Source organism: Geotrypetes seraphini, chromosome 7 (genome assembly GCF_902459505.1).
Source record: "Geotrypetes seraphini chromosome 7, aGeoSer1.1, whole genome shotgun sequence".
NCBI classification, from domain to species: domain Eukaryota; kingdom Metazoa; phylum Chordata; class Amphibia; order Gymnophiona; family Dermophiidae; genus Geotrypetes; species Geotrypetes seraphini.
In genome coordinates, this window is record NC_047090.1 from 8,502,222 (window position 1) to 8,520,828 (window position 18,607).

The following is an 18,607-nucleotide window of genomic DNA, read 5'->3' on the forward strand; positions in this document are numbered from 1 at the left end:
CTGTTACACATATGGTGCAAAGATGTGTGGAAAAGTGACTCCTGTGAGCTCCCCAAATCCCATAGTTTGCCCTTTTACCTGGCTATTAGGAACGCTGTGTGTGACACAGCAGCTGACGGCTTGGTCGCCACCTCCTTCCCCAGGCAAAGATGCCTGACGTCCCGAACAAAAAGCACAGTTAGTTTGCGAATTATATACCGTATTTGCCGGCGTATAAGACGACTGGGCGTATAAGACTACCCCTTCTTCCGCACACCTTCTGCACAACCTTCTGCCTGCCTGTCCCCCCCTTGAAGGTCTGCACCCCCCCGAAGGCCTGTCCCCCCCCCTTGTAGGCCTGTCCCCCCCTTATAGGCCTGTCTCCCCCCTTGAAGGCCTGCCTGCCTGCCTTTCCCCCCTTGAAGGCCTGCCTGCCTGCCTGTCACCCCCCCTCCCCCTTGAAAGCCTGCCTGCCTGCCCGCCCGCCCCACCCTGAAGGCCTGATGCCCCGACCCACCCCGAAGGACCGCTCGCCCCCTGGCCTCCCCGCACCACCTATGAAGCAGCCGCAGCAGGATCGCGAAGTCAGCGTCAGCGATCCCTGCGCTGCTTCCTGCGCCACGGTCCCGCCCCTCCTCTGACGTCAGAGGAGGGGCGGGATCGCGGCGCAGGAAGCAGCGCAGGGATCGCTGACGCTGACTTCGCGATCCTGCTGCGGGCTGCTTCACAGGTGGTGCAGGAAGGTCAGTGGGGCGAGCGGTCCTTCGGGGGTGGCGGGGGACTGAACGGCAAGGCCGGGAGCACCCCCTTAGGGCTGGCACCCGGGGCGCACCTCCTCCTCCGCCCCCCCCTTGGTACGCCACTGCATGTAAACAGTACCCGGCGTATAAGACGACCCCCGACTTTGGGGAGGATTTTAAGGTACTGAAAAGTCGTCTTATACGCCGGCAAATACGGTATATGTTTTCTTAAGGCTGGTCTTGAAACTCCTTGTACATTATGAAGAGCATTACCGGGGGGGGGGGGGGGAGGAGACAAATTTGTCTTGCCTGTCATAGTCCAGCCATGCGAGACCCGCTCTTTAATGTCTCTCTATTACTTTCCTTCATAACATTTGTAGTCTCATTGATTCTGCTGTGGATTTATCTTATTTATTCATTCATTCCTTCCATTTTATATCCCGTCCTGCCAGAAAGCTCAGAACAAGTTAACATACCTAGATGGCACATCCTAGCGGGAGTTACTGGGGTAGTTGTGTATACAAGGGTTGCAAACATGATATATACCGAGCTACGGCACATGGGCTGACTGGTACGCTAGAGACTATAGATAGATAGACATAGATAAAGTCGTGAAAACATGTCTTTCTTAAGGAATGTTCACATATCATGGCTTCATAAAATGATTCCCTTTCTGACCAGCTTTCAGGTGCTAAAACCTCCAGGTCGGCTCCTAAAAGCCCCATCAAAAGCTATATTGTGATACCAAGCAACCTAATGCCTCACCGTTGCTGCTTTACTAAAAAGCAAACTACTTTTTAATGAAAATGGGGGTTGGGTTCTCTGATGTATTTACTAATCGCAGAGTGTCCATTCTATGACATTCCCATTGGTGGCACTAAAGCTATTTATCACTTCTATACTGCTGAAAGACAAACGCAGTACTGTACATTTTAATGTTTAATAGACGGTCCCTGCTCAGAAGAGCTCATAATCTAACCTGGACAGACAGACATGACATAAAGGGTTAGGGATGCAGAATAGAGAGTTGCATGGGGACAGAAATCCCACCTATCCCCGCCCGTCCCTGCCAGGATCCTATGTGTCCCTACCCGTCTCCGTCAGGATCCTCTCCGTCCCCGCCAGGATCCTCTCCATCCCCACCCATCCCCGCAAGGAATTACCTCCATCCCTGCCCGTCCCCATAAAAAGCAGCAATTACTTCTGACAGGAGCATCAATTCTACAGTTTCTTTTGTGTTTGTGCTGCTGTTTTCCTTGTGGAATCTCTTTGGTGGAACCCTTTTTTTGTTTTCTGTTCTGGTAATTAACTTACAAACCCCCTCTTTTACTAAGGCTGACGTGTCCATTATATTATATGGACGAACCTTGCTTCCAAAGCCTTTCATCCCGGTGGGAGTCCCGTGGCTAGAGGGGAGTCCCCATGGGAGTCCAGTGGGCCAGAGGGGGGTCCCCATTGGAGTCCCGTGGGTTAGGGGGGGATTCCCGTGATCCCCGTTCCCGTGCAGACTTCTACTGCAGAATCCAAGTCTCGAAGATGTGGTCTTTTAACTGGGCCTTGAACACTGCCAGAGATGGAGCCTGCCGTCGGGATTCAGGCAGCTTGTTCCAGGTAACGGCACAGCAAGGTAAAAGGGACTGAATCTGGAGTTGGCAGAGGAGGAGAATGGCACAGATAGGAGGAACTTTCCAGCTGAGGGGGGGGGGACACATAAGGAGATAAGTGGGGGGCAGCTGAGTGAATGCCTTTGTTGGACAGTAAAAGGAGTTTGAATTGTATTTGGAAACAGATGGGAAGCTAATGAAGTGATTTTGGGTTAACATGAGTATAGTGACCCTCATGGAATATGAGTCTTGCAGTTGAATTCTGGACAGATTGAAGGGGAGAGAGATGGTTGAGAGTAGTGAGTTGCAGTAGTGTAAGCATGAGGTGATGAGGGCATGGATGGGGGTTTTGGTAGTGTGCTCGGAGTGGAAGGGTTGGATTTTGGTAATAATATAGAGGAAGAAGTGGCATGTTTTAGCGACGGAGAGAGAGGAGTCAAAGATGCCCCTGAGATTACGAGCAGACAAGACAGGAAGGATGAGAGAGAACAGGTGGGAAGATGAGCAGTCCCTATTTTGAATTTTCAGCCTTTAAATTATTGGTCCAGTCATTACTGTTGAGTCTCCTTAACTATTGCAATATTGCTTATTTATCAATTACTAAGAAGGAATTATTGAGATTATTATTGATACAGAACACAGCAGTTAGATTGATCTACGGATTGAAGAAATGCGATCAGGTTACGTTATTTTATTGCGAACTGCATTGGTTGCCTTTGGAAGCGCGGGTATTGTTCAAGTTGTTCGGTTTTTGTTACAAGGTTTTATATGGTGCAGCCCCTACTTATCTGGCTAATAGTTTTTCCATAGCTACGCACAAATGCAGTAGAAAAACTCGTGCTCTGTTCAATTTCCCTTCTGTAAAAGGTTGTAAAAGCAAGAAATTCCTAAATCACTCTTTAGCATCTCATGAAAAAGAATTTCGATCATTGTTCACAGCTGTTTCTTACAGACATTTTAGAAAACAGCTCAAAACCCATCTTTTCTCCAAATACCTGACTAGCTGACTCCTTCAAATAGACGATTATGTTTAAGGTTTATAATCTTTTGTAAACCGCGTAGAACTTTTCGGTAACGTGGTCTATAAGTATAATGTTATGTTATGTTTAGCCATATTCAGTTTTAGACGGCGGTGGGACAGCCAGGTGGCAATGTCGGATAGGCAAGCTGAGACTTAGGTCTGGGTTTCAGTAGCGATATCTGGTGCTGAGAAGTAGATCTGGGAGTCATCAGTACAGAAGTGATAGTGGAAGCTGTGGGAGGAAATCAGTGGTCCCAGAACAGAGCCACCACCATTGAAAACTGAATCTGGTTCAAATGGAACTGCTCCTCTTCCCGCCTAAACCAGACCTTCCTCTCCTTTCTGGAAATGGCAAGGTGGAATAAAGTCAACCTTCAGTACTCATGTAGACCACTAGAGGTCACTGTGAGATTGTTAACAGTAGGACACTAGTCTTTGTGCATGGATAGAACCAAAGTGAGAAATTAAAATCCAATTCATGCATTAAAAATATTTTAAAGGACTGTTTAAAAACCCAGTACTCTTTCTAAATTCAGTGGAAGACATAATGAAGCCCACCCTTTGGTAATTTGAAGGCACCTCAGTTCCACCTCTGGTGCCCATGGAGACTCAAATTTAAATGCAGCCTTTTCCCTCCCTCATTTTGCCTCTCCCCCCCCCATCCACTAGCTGAAACTGTCCCACTGAACTGAAACAATATGTTAATTCCAGTCAATCTAGGCGTTTCTTTTCTCATTCCTGAAGCCTGCTTGTTTGTTGATACAGTTTCGTGAATAGTTCATTTGTTTTGGGATTTCTTGTCGCTCAGGAGAACATCCAGTTTGTGGAGTGGTTAAACCAGTCCTGCCTCTTACGTTTCTTTATACTGTAAATGCAGTGAAGATTACGAGTATAGTAGAACATGAAGCCCTTCCCTTTCTTCAGCATAATCCTTGTCAGCTTCCTACCCAGCTTATTACTGTGAAAAGCAGTTCTTTGTAGGCACCTCCACTGAAATATTCTTGGGTATGTACACCTTTCCAAAGCAAATAGGAGCAGTGGGCTCCAAGGACTTTGGTTTCCCACATAAAGTTTAAGTGCAGGTCTAGAAATGAACAGATCAAGGTGTTTTTTGAGCTCTGTCCAAAGAGTAACATATGTAGGGTTACCAGAAATCCAGATTTTACCGCACAGCTTTTCAAAACCCAGCACTTTATCCTGGTTTTGAAAAGCGCCTTCAGATCGCATTGGGCAGGGAGGAAGTCCATGCATGAGTGATGTCATCGCATGGCATCCGCAGTGGAGGGAAGGTCCCGGCGGTGAAGGCCACAAAGCAACCCGTTCAGAGCGCTGCCGCCGCCACCGTTTTTGGAGGCCTTGGAGGTAAAGTACGTCAGTCTCATGGTGGGAGGGTCATTGGGGTTCTAATGCACGGGATGGGAGGGAGGGATAGAAAGATGCTGCACATGGGGGGGGGGGGGAAAGAAAGGAAAGGGGAAAATTTGGGGTGGAGGAGAGGAAGGGAGAGATGATTGTTGTACATGAAAAAAGTAAGCCATCCCCGAAAATAAGCCCAATGCATTTTGGGGAGCTAAAATTAATATAAAGACTCTGTCTTATTTTCAGGGGAACATGGTACAATCAGAGGCTGCTAGAAAACACAGAAAAGGCCACAGTGAGTCATTTTAATAATCATGCATTTAACGAAGGTTTAGCACCATCATTAAATGCATGGTGACTTTAGAGAATCCGGCTTCAGTTTCCTGGCCAGGTGAAACATCTTGTTCTTAAACACTATTTCTATCCTGCAGTTGCTAAACTTTGCCAAATTCTATAACACTGGGTTTCAGAAGATGGACATGGCCCCCTTGATAAACTGAACTGGGACCCCAGTCTGATTTCTAATGATACAAAAGCTGTACGAGCGTTTCCTGTGCAGGACTGCGGCTTCCCTTTTAACCCTATGTCAGCAGTCACTTTTCTTGCTAAACTTGATTTCTTTGCCGTGGGAGATTTTCTGTTTCTTTTATTGTTTGTCTTGGGGTGGGAAGGAAAAACACATTTGTTTTCTTCAAGTCCCAAAATGTAGATGTATCTTCCCTATGTGCAGCTGAGCTCAGAAGACAATGACATCCGGGTTTGACATGGGAGAGAGAGAGATACCAGACCCTTCTCCTCCTGGGCATCCTTTAAGGCATGTTTGCAGCTGTGTCAGAAATGACCTCTCATATTTTGTCTTATGCCTGTGTCTCAAACTTTTTTAGCTCTGGCACACGAAACAGAACAAATGTTTCTCATGGCACATTATAATTGAAATGATAAAATTGCAAAAAAACACACAAAAAAAATTAAATTTCAGAGCTATTTAAAGTTCTTTAAGCTATATATGGGAAATTGTAACAATGGTGAAACTAAAGTAGATAGACTAGAATTGCTAATCAATGCAATGGATGGGCTTGTTTTTGAGGGCAAATTAACTCAAAATGCAGCTCGATAGTCGACAAGCAAACACGCATTTCATCATCCATTCTCTTTTTTCAATTTAATTTCTGTCAGCTGAAAATCCCAAGTTCACAAAGATAAAAAGATCCAAACGATAACAAATCCTTGTTGCACAAGTTAGGATAACAGGGGGGGGGAGGTGTCAAAATGGCAGACGCCATGTGAGCGAGGTCAGAGCACTACAATTTTGCTCCTTAACATTTCCTCACGAGCTGGAAATTCTTCAGTTTGAACCACTTCGCCACATTCTAAAAGAAAGAGGACGGTGAGGCCCGAGTTATTAACGGCCTTTACCTCTTCCCTGATTCAACCAATGACCCAGTAACTATTCGAACGCCGAACTCCCTCCAGCCCTCAGGTTACCCAGCGGGGGATGGCTGCCGCTATGGAGCTGAGTGAGGGAGCACTCGGCTTCTTGGGGCCAGATGTTTCTTTGTCTCCCCCAAAGATCTCCATGCCATTATGTCCAGCTGAGGTGCGGAGTGAAGACGTTGGCCCTGGGAGAGAGGAGGAGGAGGAAACCCTGGAGCTGAGTTTGGGTGGAGCTTCAGCCACTGGAGGTTTGCTGAGCCTGAAGAATGCCGAGGGAGCTGGAAACCCAGCACCAGGGACTCTTCTTGCTGCATTACAGAAGATGGGTGAGATGGTGGAAAAAATGGCACGGGATATGCTAAAGTAGATACTGTCTCCCTAAATATGGAAAAAGTTAAACAAGACTAAGGAAATGATTGAAAAGGAATCAACTCTATTAAAGGACTCTATTTCCAAAGATCAGAATTTTATGTCACGAAAAATCGAGCAAATTGAGAATTATAACAGACGTCTTAATTTAAGGGCGCCTTTTACAAAGGTGCGTTAGGGCCTTAACGCACGGAATAGCGTGTGCGCTAGCCACTACCGCCTCTTGAGCAGGCGGTAGTTTTTCGGGTAGCTCGCGCTAATTCAGTGCGTGCGCTAAAAACGCTAGCTAAGAGTTCTAAATTGTCCAGAAATTCAATCAATGACACCTGTTGAAGTCTTTAAAAAATTCTTGGTAAAAAAGTTGAATTTTTCTTCAGAACATGTCATCTATTCTAATGGATACATATGAAGGGGATTAAAATTCTGGAATCTCCGGGGCACACCACTGTGCCAGTTTGAGAGACACTGGTATATGTGGTAGGTTTAATGTTACCTGTTACATCACATGTAATATTAGCTAATCTGGTGCCATGATTGGCCTGTGATTTATTAGTTACTTAATTTACAGTACAGTGTTTCCCCGGTCATCTGGAGTACTGGGTTCAGTTTTGGAGGCCACATTATCAAAAAGACGTGAAGAGAATGGAATCGGTCCAGCAAATGGCCACCAAGATGGTCTCAGGACTCAAGGATCTCCCATATGAAGAGCGTCTAAGCAGGCTGCAGCTATATTCTCTCGAAGAACGCAGAGAGAGAGGAGACATGATAGAGACGTTCAAATATCTTACAGGCCGTATCGAGGTGGAGGAAGATATCCTTTTTCTTACGGGTCCCATGATAACAAGAGGGCATCCGCTCAAACTCAAGGGTGGGAGATTTCATGGTGACATCAGGAAGTACTTCTTCACCGAAAGGGTGGTTGATCGTTGGAATGGCCTTCTACGTCAGGTAGTTGAGGCAGCAACGTGCTCAACTTCAAGAAACAATGAGATAAACATGTGGGTTCACTTCGGGGAATTGCTTAGGGGAGTGTTCTTTTAAGGGGAGGGTTCTTTTGAGGGGCAGACGTGTTGGGCCAACGGCCCTTTTCTGCCGTCATACTCTATGTTTCTATTCACAGTCGGCGGTTCACGGTCTCAGTCATTCGCGGTATTTTCTGATCACGACCGCCGACCAGAAGAGGACAGCTGGAGAGGCAGGAGAGAGCAGCCAGAGCACCGGCAAGTGAAGGAAATCACTCGCTGTATGCTCCGACCGCCTCTTCCTGCACTAAAGTCGGGCCTTACCAATCAGGAGCTGCATGTCAAACCAGCTCCTGATTGGTAAGGCCCGACTTTAGTGCAGGAAGAGGCGGTCGGAGCATACAGCGAGTGATTTCCTTCACTCGCCAGTGCTCCGGATGCTCTCTCTTGCCTCTCTCGCTGCCCTCTCCAGTCTCCCACATGAAAAACCGTATTCGAGGTTTTTCAAGATTTGCGGGGGTTCCTGGAATGGAACCCCCGTGAATTTCGGGGGAGTACTGTATATCTCGCTTTTCTCCAAGGTAGGTTACATCCAAAAGCATACACAATAAAAGTCATAAGCCCACAGTGCTTTTGAGTCTGTTCAAGTGTGCATCATTTGGATTTTTATCTGTGGGGGGTGGGGGAGGGTTACCACCATGATGGATGCTGAATGCCGATTTGTCAGATTTTTGTAAATGAATAAACCTTTGCCAACATAACTACTTCCAAGTAATAAAACAATCTAATACTCAAAAATCATTTAATGTCCTCTGCCGAAACGGGGAAATGTACCTCCTGCACCCCTTCCTCAGCAATAATGGTTCAGCCACAAATCAGTCCATCTTGCTTTCCAAGGTGTCAGCATCAGCTATGACCCCCAAGGACAAGTTTCTGGAGGAAAAGTCCATAGTCTGCTATTGAGACAGACGTGGGACGCTACTGCTTGCCCTGGGATTGGTAGCATGGTATGTTGCTACTATTTGGATTTCTGCCAGGTGCTTGTGACCTGGACTGGCCACTGCTGGAAAGAGGCCAGGAGCTAGATAAATCATTGGTCTGACCCAGTAGGGCTAGTCTTAATAATAGGAAATGGTTAATTTGATGTCCTTGTTAAGATAGGAGTGTGCAAATTGAGTCTACAAGAAAGTGCCAGGGATTATTTACTCAACCCTCTGATGTATAAACCAAGTTCTCTGCCAAGATACATTTTCCCCTGCATCTGTGTGCAGTCCTCAGCGAAAGGGACTTACCTCTCAGTAATACGCATGCGTAGTTCCTGTCCTGTTAATATGTACTCGGACCAGATGGGTGTCATCTGTACCTAAACCAGAAAAGAACAGCTCAACAGAGGATCACCAAGTGCACAAAAGAAACAGGATAGGATGTTTAGGAAGGCAAATCTAGTCGGCCCTCCCAAACACTGCAATTGTAATCACTCAACCTGAGGTTTCTGTTTGCATATGAACATTTGTGAAACAAAGTCCAACAAATGCATACTTCCCTTTAAGCAAATGTCAGAGTCCTTCCATGGATCCATCTTTCCTTCATACAGCCTCAGGAAGTTATGACCAGCGTACAAAGTTTATTACGCCACCCACTTCAGGATTGAAATGTCTAAAAAAAACGCACTTGCAGGGATGGAGGGAGTATATAAGGTGTGACCCAAACAAGCGCTGCATACATTTGGCAATCCCATCCCACTCCACCCACTGAATTTCAATTGAGCTGTGGTGTACAACTCACCAACCAATGCTTTCAATCTGGAACACAGAGAAAACATGTTTGTAAAGTGAAATATTCAAGTCCAACTCAGAACTGAAGTCCAATGACACCGTACTTTCTAACCAGTACTGTATATTCAATGTTGTTCATACGATCCAGAACAAAAAACAAGTGGAGAAGGGACTTTTCCTCTAGGAACGTGTCCAAACCTTTCTTAAAACCTGCTACGCTATCCACTCTTACCACAACCTCTGTCAACGCGTTCCAGAGTGTAACTATTCTCTGAGTGAAATATATTTCCTCCTATTGGTTTTAAAAGTATTTCCCTGTAACTTCATCGAGTGTCCCCTAGTCTTTGTAATTTTTGACGGAGTGAAAAATTGATCCACTTGTACCCCTTCTACTCCATTCAGGATTCTGTAGACTTCAATCCTATCTCCCCTCAGCCGTCTCTTTTCCAAGCTGAAGAGCCCTAACCGTTTTAGTCTTTCCTCATACGAGAGGAGTTCTATCCCCTTTACCATCTTGGTCGCTCTTCTTTGAATCTTTTCTAGTTTCGCTATATCTTTTTTGAGATAAGGAGACCAGAACTGAACGCAATACTCCAGGTGAGGTTGAAAAGAAGCAGAAAGGAAAGCTGACTTATGAAGAAATCCCAGAGAATAATTTTGTCAGATGTAGGTGCAATGATGACAGGTAGCAGTGTAATCCATTGCAAGACAGAAGTGCCCCAAAAAGAACTAAAAGAAGTAGCATGAAAGTTTTGTCATTGAAAATTTCAATTTGGGAACAGCATCTCATCCTGGTGCAGATGAAGAAGTAGGCTTATTTATAAATGATCTGGAAATTGGAAAGACGAGTGAGGTGATTAAATTTGCAAAATGACACTAAACTGTTCAAAGTTGTTAAAACGCTTGCAGATTGTGAAAAATTGCAGGCGGACCTTAGGAAATTGGAAGACTGGGCGTCCAAGTGGCAGATGAAATTGAATGTGGGCAAAAGCAAAGTGATGCACATTGGGAAGAATAACCTGAATCACAGTTACCATATGCTAGGGTCCACCTTGGGGATTAGCGCCCAAGAAAAGGATCTGGGTATCATCTTAGACAATACGATGAAACCTTCCACCCAGTGTGCGGTGGCAGCCAAAAAAGCATACAGGATGCTATGAATTAATAAAAAAAGAGATGGTTAACAAGACTAAGAATGTTATAATGGCTCTGTATCGCTCCATGGCGCGACCTCATCTGAAGTATTGCGTTCAGTTCTGGTCTTATGTCAAGAAAGATATAGTGGCGCTAGAAAAGGTTCAAAGAAGAGCGGCCAAGATGATAAAGGGGATGGAACTCCTCTCGTATGAGGAAAGACTAAAATGGACTCTTTAGCTTGGAAAAGAGACGGCCGAGGGGAGAAAGGATTGAAGTCTACAAAATCCTGAGTGGAGTAGAACGGGTACAAGTGGATCGATTTTTCACTCCGTCAAAAATGACAAAGACTAGGGGACACTCGATGAAGTTACAGGGAAATACTTTTAAAACCAATGAGGAAATATTTTTTCATTCAGAGAATAATTAACGTCTGGATCGCATTGTTAGAGGTTGTAGTAAAAGTGGATAGCGTAGCTGGTTTTAAGAAAGGTTTGGACAAGTTCCTTGAGGAAAAGTCCATAGTCTGTTATTGAGAGAGACATGGGGGAAGCCACTGCTTGCCCTGGATTGGTAGCATGGAATGTTGCTACTCTTTGGGATTCCAGAATCTTGTTACTCTTTGGGATTCCAGAATCTTTCTATTCCTTGGGTTTTTGTATGGAATGTTGCTACTCTTTGGGTTTTGGCCAGGTTCTAGTGACCTGGATTGGCCACTGTGAGAACGGGCTACTGGGCTTGATGGATCATTGGTCTGACCCAGTAAGGCGATTCTTATGTTCTTATGAGTTACACCAAAAGAATCTGCTTCTGAGGTTTCTCGGCCGATCAACAGCTGCATCCCTCCTGCCTCAGATGCTGATTCTCAGACCATGTCACTTTACTTACAAATGACTTCCTTTTCCAAAGATATTTCAAAATGTTCATGGTTGTAATTTTTCACATATGCAGCTAGATTCATTCTGTTAGCAAAATCCTGGAACTCCCTCCCCCCCCCACCCCCCCGCAACAATAACATTTCTTTAAACCCATATGCTGATCACAGGGAAGTGAGCAAAAATTCAGAGAAGCAGGTAGCGTTCTGAGCAATTCACGTGGAAAAAAAAAAGATGAAAAAAAGCCGCAAAGAGAAACAGGGCCAGACTTGCAGAAAGCAAAGCCACATCTCCAGGCAGACGGGGACACACCTTCATCTCTCCTACACAGGGCCTTGCTCACATTCCCTTCCTCTCCCATAACTCACAAGGACTCTCACACCTGTCCCTCCCCACGACTCACAGTGACGGTCTTCCTTTAAAAACATATAGTGAGTCTCCCAAAACACAGCTACCCAAACGGACGCCCACCCAAAAACTCACAGACACTCCCAAACTCCCCCCTCCCTATACTGGAACTTAGGGAGGGATTCCAGACTGCTGCTTTGTAGGTTTCGTATTTTAATATTGTAATGGGGGCTATATTTGTTTAATCTTGTTTTGTGGTTTTTCTTAAATCTTTTCTTTTGTTAATGGAATTCCTTTTCTTTGAGTTTATTGTGAAGGGTGATGTATCAGTACTGATAGACGCAAACATATTATATAGGGACACCTCCCTCCCAGAGCTCACATACCTGTACACCAGTGGTCTCCAACTCAAACCCTTTGCAGGGCCACATGTTGGATTTGTAGGTCCTTGGAAGGCCGCAGAAAAAAAATAGTTAAAGTCTTATTAAACAAATGACAATTTTGCATGAGGTAAAACTCTTTATAGTTTATAAATCTTTCCTTTTGGCTAAGTCTTCATAATAATATTGTCATTTATAGCTAAAGAGACATATGATCAAGAAACTATTTTATTTTACTTTTGTGATTATGATAAACATACGAGGGCCTCAAAATAGTACCTGGCGGGCCGCATGTGGCCCCCGGGCCGCGGGTTTGAGACCACTGCTGTACACTGACAGAGTTTTACCCCCACCTTCAGTGTCAACCCCACAAAGTTTAAGTTTCGAATTTATTGAAGTCTTTCTATCCCGCACTAAGGGAAAACTTTCCAGGCGGATAACGGTCTACAAATTAAGGATGGGGAAGCGCTGGAATTGTGACATTAAGACACAACCACGGCACGGAAGTGAGGAATGGAGTAGAACTATGTCAGACTAGGATAGGAGGAAGGGGGAATACCCGGGGGGGGGGGGGGGCGCTACGTGTTTCTGCTGGGCCTATCGAAAAGGCAGATTAGAAGGAAAACCAAGAGGAACGCTTTCAGATCATTTCTCAAGAACAGTCTGAAGTTGAAGTGAACTGAGAAGGTTGCATTTCGGATGTGTTCCTGTACCTCTGCAATATGCGGGAATTTTCAGTTGATTTTGATGGATGGATCTAAAGCAGTGGTCTCAAACTTGCGGCCCACCAGGTCCTATTTTGAGGCCCTCGGTATGTTTATCCTAATCACAAAAGTAGAATAAAACCATTTCTTGATCATACATCTCTTTAGCTATAAATGACAATATTATTATTAAGACTTAGCCAAAAGGAAAGTTTGACCTCATGCAAAATTGTCATTTCTTTACTAAGACATCAACTATTTTTTCTGAGGCCCTCCAAGTACCTTCAAATCCAAAATGTGGCCCTGCAAAGGGTTGGAGTTGGAGACCACTTCCTTAACTGTATCCATGACATCCTGTTTGTCTTTGGGAAGCAGAGCCGAGATTGTGATGTCATAATGCCTCATTCCACCAATAAGAGCCAACCTCATCAGTGATGTCACAATGGCTTGATTGTCCTGTTCTCCCCTCTGTCCTCCAACCCAGCCAGCAGATTAACTGTTCCCCTTAACTCAGTGGTCTCAAACTTGCAGCCCGCCAGGTCCTATTTTGAGGCCCTCGGTATGCTTATCCTAATCACAAAAGTAGAATAAAACCATTTCTTGATCATACATCTCTTTAGCTATAAATGACAATATTATTATTAAGACTTAGCCAAAAGGAAAGTTTGACCTCATGCAAAATTGTCATTTCTTTAATAAGACATTAACTATTTTTTTCTGAGGCCCTCCAAGGACCTACAAATCCAAAATGTGTCCCTGCAAAGGGTTGGAGTTGGAGACCACTGCCTTAACTGTATCCATCCAAAAATTTGGCAATGTATAAGCAACTTCTTATATCCAGCCCTATTATGTCATAACTTCTAAATTGAGAGGCTCTGGATAAATGATTTTGTTGAGGTAAATCTCAAGGAAGCCTCAGCCCCACCACTCCACCGCTGTATAATCTTACAACCGTGGGAAGCATTACGTGATGCCTCATCATTGGCCGTCCCCGTTAGACTGTTCAAAATAATTATAGTGTTTCTAATAATTTATGATTTTCAATAAATATTTACTTTGAAAATATCTAAATATATAGTACTGAGTACTTAGCTTTAAACTCGCTTGAACTTCACTTCATGGTCAGCCAAGCCTGGGAATAAGACCCGACATGTTTCGCTCAAAGAGCTGTATCAAGGGTCACCCTAAATAAAATGAACAAGTTTTAAAGAAGAAGATAAAGAGCATCTATACATGCATCATCCCCCTCCTTCAAAAGTTACATATTGTGTGATATATACGTTCTTACATCCTAACAACAAACCTTACCAAGGCTGCCGTTGTCATCCGACTCCACAAACAGTATGTGGGAAAGATGGCGGCGGCTTCCCGCGGTTGTAAGGTTATACAGCGGTGGAGTGGTGGGGCTGAGGCTTCCTTGAGATTTACCTCAACAAAATCATTTATCCAGAGCCTCTCAATTTAAAAGTTAACTGTATCCATGACATCCTGTTTGTCTTTGGGAAGCAGAGCCGAGATTGTGATGTCATAATGCCTCATTCCACCAATAAGAGCCAACCTCATCAGCGATGTCACAATGGCTTGATTGTCCTGTTCTCCCCTCTGCCCTCCAACCCAGCCAGCTGATTAACTGTTCCCCTTAACTCAGTGGTCTCAAACTCGCGGCCCGCCAGGTCCTATTTTGAGGCCCTCGGTATGTTTATCATAATCACAAAAGTGAAATAAAACAGTTTCTTGATCAGATGTTTCTTTAACTATAAATGACAATATTATTAAGACTTAGCCAAAAGGAAAGATTTATAAACTATAAAGAGTTTGACCTCATGCAAAATTGTCATTTCTTTAATAAGACATGAACTATTTTTTCTGAGGCCCTCCAAGTACCGACAAATCCAAAATGTGGCCCTGCAAAGGGTTGGAGTTGGAGACCACTGATCTAAAGGGTCTGGAGGCAACATATGGGGTGAGGAGACGTGAAGTAGGCAGGTTTAACCACACTTTTAACTTTGAAAATTAGCAAAAGTATCTTATGCAGGAAGCCAGTGTGTTTTCTTGAGGAGCTGTTGACAATGAATTATAGATGTTGTCACTAATTTGGACTTATGCATGGATCTGCCTATATGCCCAAAGTGTTTTGAGTACAACCCCAAAGGGGCGTGGCCACGGAAGGGGCAGGGGAGTTCCAAAAATTTGATGCAATGTTTCAGAATGCCCAACTTGTGTGCCTGGCTTTGCATCAGGTTTCAGCTGGAGTAAGTCCTTGCACCCAGAGCTGGGCGTGGCAATCCACGGGGTATCCTTTGTAGATCAGCACTTGGTAATGGATTTCTCCTGGCTCCTATATTTGAGTACTTCAGTCCAAAAAATGCAGAGGAAATTTCAATAACTGCTTATAGCAGCACAACAACAACAAAAAAAAAAACTAGGTAAAAGATATAAGGGCAAATATCACAGCAAAACCCAGTAGAATCATTCCCAAAAGATTTGAAAAGAAACCGATAACGGGACCCAAGAAATCTTTGCAAGATAAGCGTTTACTTGCGATAACTTATACCAGTGGTTTCCAACCCTGTCCTGGAGGACCACCAGGCCAATCGGGTTTTCAGGCTAGCCCTAATGAATATGCATTTGCATATAATGGAAGTGACAGGCATGCAAATGTGCTCCATGCATATTCATTAGGGCTAGCCTGAAAACCCGATTGGCCTGGTGGAACCCCTGACTTATACTATATATAGTATCTTCAGAACCACAATTTTATTTCACAAGCCAAGATAAGACGTGTGCTATGATTGGATGGTGAGACCTATTACCCGGGGGTTGTTCCCCATTTGGTCTTCAGGTCTCTGGACATACATTTGAGCTTTGGAAAGCTTTTGTGAATGACTTTAGTGGGGTTTCTATTGCTGTGGTATTTCTCCTGTATTTGAGTTCCATTTACTGAATCTGGCCCTTAGTGACAGTCTGTGTCCCAACCACCCCCACCCCAGCACCTGAGGACCTGCCCGCTGTCCCTTGGGTGGTTAGGGGTCCACAATACTGTCAGTCTGTCCCTCTGGCAGCCTCAGTCCAGAAACAGAAATGGTGACAGTCTCGCCACTTACACAGTGATCTCCCCACTTCCAGGAACACTCACCTAGTGTGACAAGCCTTTTTTCACGGGGACACATTTTCCCCATTCCCGGCAGGATCTCTCTGTCCCCAAACATTTTCAAATCAGAAGTGTTCCAGGTTTGTGCAGTTAAGGCAGAGCCCCCACCCCAGAAACCCAAAACACACACACAGTTTCATCCACATAACCCAATGCACCTAGTGAGATCTCCTGACCCCCCCCCCCCCCCAGACACTTTCATATTCACATAGCCACACACACTCACCATGATTAGCCCCCACCCAGAAGCACGCAAATGGGCAGTGACAGCCTGTCCTGACAAACTCAGCGACTGTCTCTTCCTAGCCCAGGTGACAGTCGACCCGCCTCAGCCCAGCAGCTTCTCTTCCTTCCTCCTTCCCTCCTCCGCCTCTCGAGCACCTGCTTCCGCCATCCGAGCACGGAGGCGTCTGATCGGAGACGGTAAGAGGGGGGCCGGGGGGGGGGGTCCTGCCGGGGCTTTTGTCGCTGTCTCTGCTGTGCGGATAAATTCTACTCTGGGCTCTCGACTAGGCACCGAAAGTAAAGCTGGCTTGGGGGGGGGGGGGAGGGGGGGGAGGGACTCCGAATGCTCAGGAAACAGAGGGGGGCGCACTAGAGGCTGTGCATCGGGGGGGGGGGGGCTCTTTGGGTAGTGGGCTCAATGTTTAAAAACCTCAGATCTTAGTGCATCGGAAGCTTCATTACGTTCGATAGCCGAAACTTTCTGAATTCCCGTACCGAAACCTATTGGACTCCGGTGCCGAAACCTTTTGGACTCCCGTGTTGAAACCTTTTGGACTCCGGTGCCGAAACCTTTTGGACTCCAATGCCGAAACCTTTTGGACTCCTGTGTCGAAACATTTTGGACTCCAGTGCCGAAACCTTTTGGACTCCCGTGTCGAAACCTTTTGGACTCCGGTGCCGAAACCTTTTGGACTCCAATGCCGAAACCTTTTGGACTCCTGTGTCGAAACATTTTGGACTCCAGTGCCGAAACCTTTTGGACTCCCGTGTCAAAACCTTTTGGACTCCAATGCCGAAACCTTTTGGACTCCGGTGCCGAAACCTTTTGGACTCCCGTGTCGAAACCTTTTGGTCTCCGGTGCCGAAACCTTTTGGACTCCAATGCCGAAACCTTTTGGACTCCCGTGTCGAAACCTTTTGGACTCCAATGCCGAAACCTTTTGGACTCCCGTGTCGAAACCTTTTGGACTCCGGTGCCGAAACCTTTTGGACTCCAATGCCGAAACCTTTTGGACTCCTGTGTTAAAATCTTTTGGACTCCGGTGCCGAAACCTTTTGGACTCCAATGCCGAAACCTTTTGGACTCCCGTGTTGAAACCTTTTGGACTCCGGTGCCGAAACCTTTTGGACTCCAATGCCGAAACCTTTTGGACTCCTGTGTCAAAATCTTTTGGACTCCGGTGCCGAAACCTTTTGGACTCCAATGCCGAAACCTTTTGGACTCCCGTGTTGAAACCTTTTGGACTCCGGTGCCGAAACCTTTTGGACTCCAATGCCAAAACCTTTTGGACTCCTGTGTTGAAACATTTTGGACTCCAGTGCTGAAACCTTTTGGACTCTGGTGCCGAAACCATTTGGACTCCCGTGTCAAAACTTTTTGGACTCCGGTGCCGAAACCTTTTGGACTCCAGTGCCTTGGTGGGCTGCATTTTGGCCCCCTGCAGCCTTCCTGATCTGCAACTTTCTTTGGCAAACGATGAGGTTCCCCGTTGGGCACTTGAAGGCCTTGGGACAACTTTGAGGCTGCTTCCAACAGGCTTCTGGCCCTGCAACACTTTACGATCCCTGGGTGGGGGGATTTGGAACCACTTTAGGGCTGCGGAGTATATATGAATGTATATTTGTTTATGTTGTATTATTTATTTGATTCTGTATGTTATGTTCCATGGTGTAATGTTTGGCTTTATTGATTCTATGTTTTATGATGCATTGTTTGATTTATTGATGTTTCATTCTCTAACCACAATGACTTCATACCCAGGAATATGGTATACATGTGGTTTAAACTTGAAAATACATAAATATATCAGCTGCACATACACTTCCCCTCCCTTCCCCCCTTTTACTGGTTTGCAGCCTTCCAGGACAGATGCTTCCCTGTTCCTGGCCTACTGAATGCAGTCTAGAATTTTACAGAAGTTTGGCCACTGGGGTAAAGCAGTCCAGGGAAGGGGCACATACCCACGGGAGGCTCAGGAGATTCAATTTCCATTTCAGTGCCCCATCCTGGGATGCCAGACTCAAGAGCGCACCCTAGTCATGGGCTGTTGAACTGCTGCCTCCGCACCCAGAGGTTGCGAGATCAAATCCCAGTGACCCTGAGCAAGTCACTTAATCCTTCAATGCCCACCGCTTTGAAATGCCAAAGCAACAAAAAGGCAGTATACAAGTCCCCGTTCCCTTTCCCCTTATAGAGTCACAAAAGGGACAGTCCCTGAGAGGAGTTAGGAGTCAAAGAGGTGGGCTTTTAATTGGGCCTTGAACATAACATAACATAAAACTCCCGTGTATACCGCAAATACCATTAAGTTTTATGCGGTTCACAAAGACTAATGGATAGACATCCGATTTCTAACTTCTGAAATGTTCCCTAAAAAGATACGTTTTTAAGGCACTTCAAAATTCCCGAAGCTGGTGAAAGCGAGAGGATCTGAAAAAGGAAGGTGTTAATCGAAACACGGACCGTGTCGGGTCCTCGTTTCTTCAAATACATCAGATTGTGTTGTTGGACATTCATTGCAGACCCGTTGGATTCCTTCCTTTGCC

General features: G+C 45.4%; 1 protein-coding gene and 1 long non-coding RNA gene across 4 annotated transcripts in view; one reads left to right on the forward strand and one right to left on the reverse strand.

Annotated features, from left to right (window-relative positions):
• LOC117363380 overlaps positions 1–9,386 on the reverse strand; it is a 118,869-nt gene extending 109,483 nt beyond the window's left edge. For all 3 annotated transcript variants that reach the window (XR_004540041.1, XR_004540040.1, XR_004540042.1), the window contains exon 1: positions 8,761–9,386. This is a non-coding gene — a long non-coding RNA (uncharacterized LOC117363380). The remainder of the gene's footprint in view (positions 1–8,760) is intronic.
• Positions 9,387–16,115: 6,729 nt separating this feature from the next.
• The window catches only part of CRACR2A (calcium release activated channel regulator 2A), a 76,366-nt gene continuing 73,874 nt past the window's right edge, over positions 16,116–18,607 (forward strand). Inside the window, exon 1 of the mRNA XM_033950985.1 lies at positions 16,116–16,258. The gene's annotated coding sequence lies outside the window, so the exon portion shown is untranslated. The remainder of the gene's footprint in view (positions 16,259–18,607) is intronic.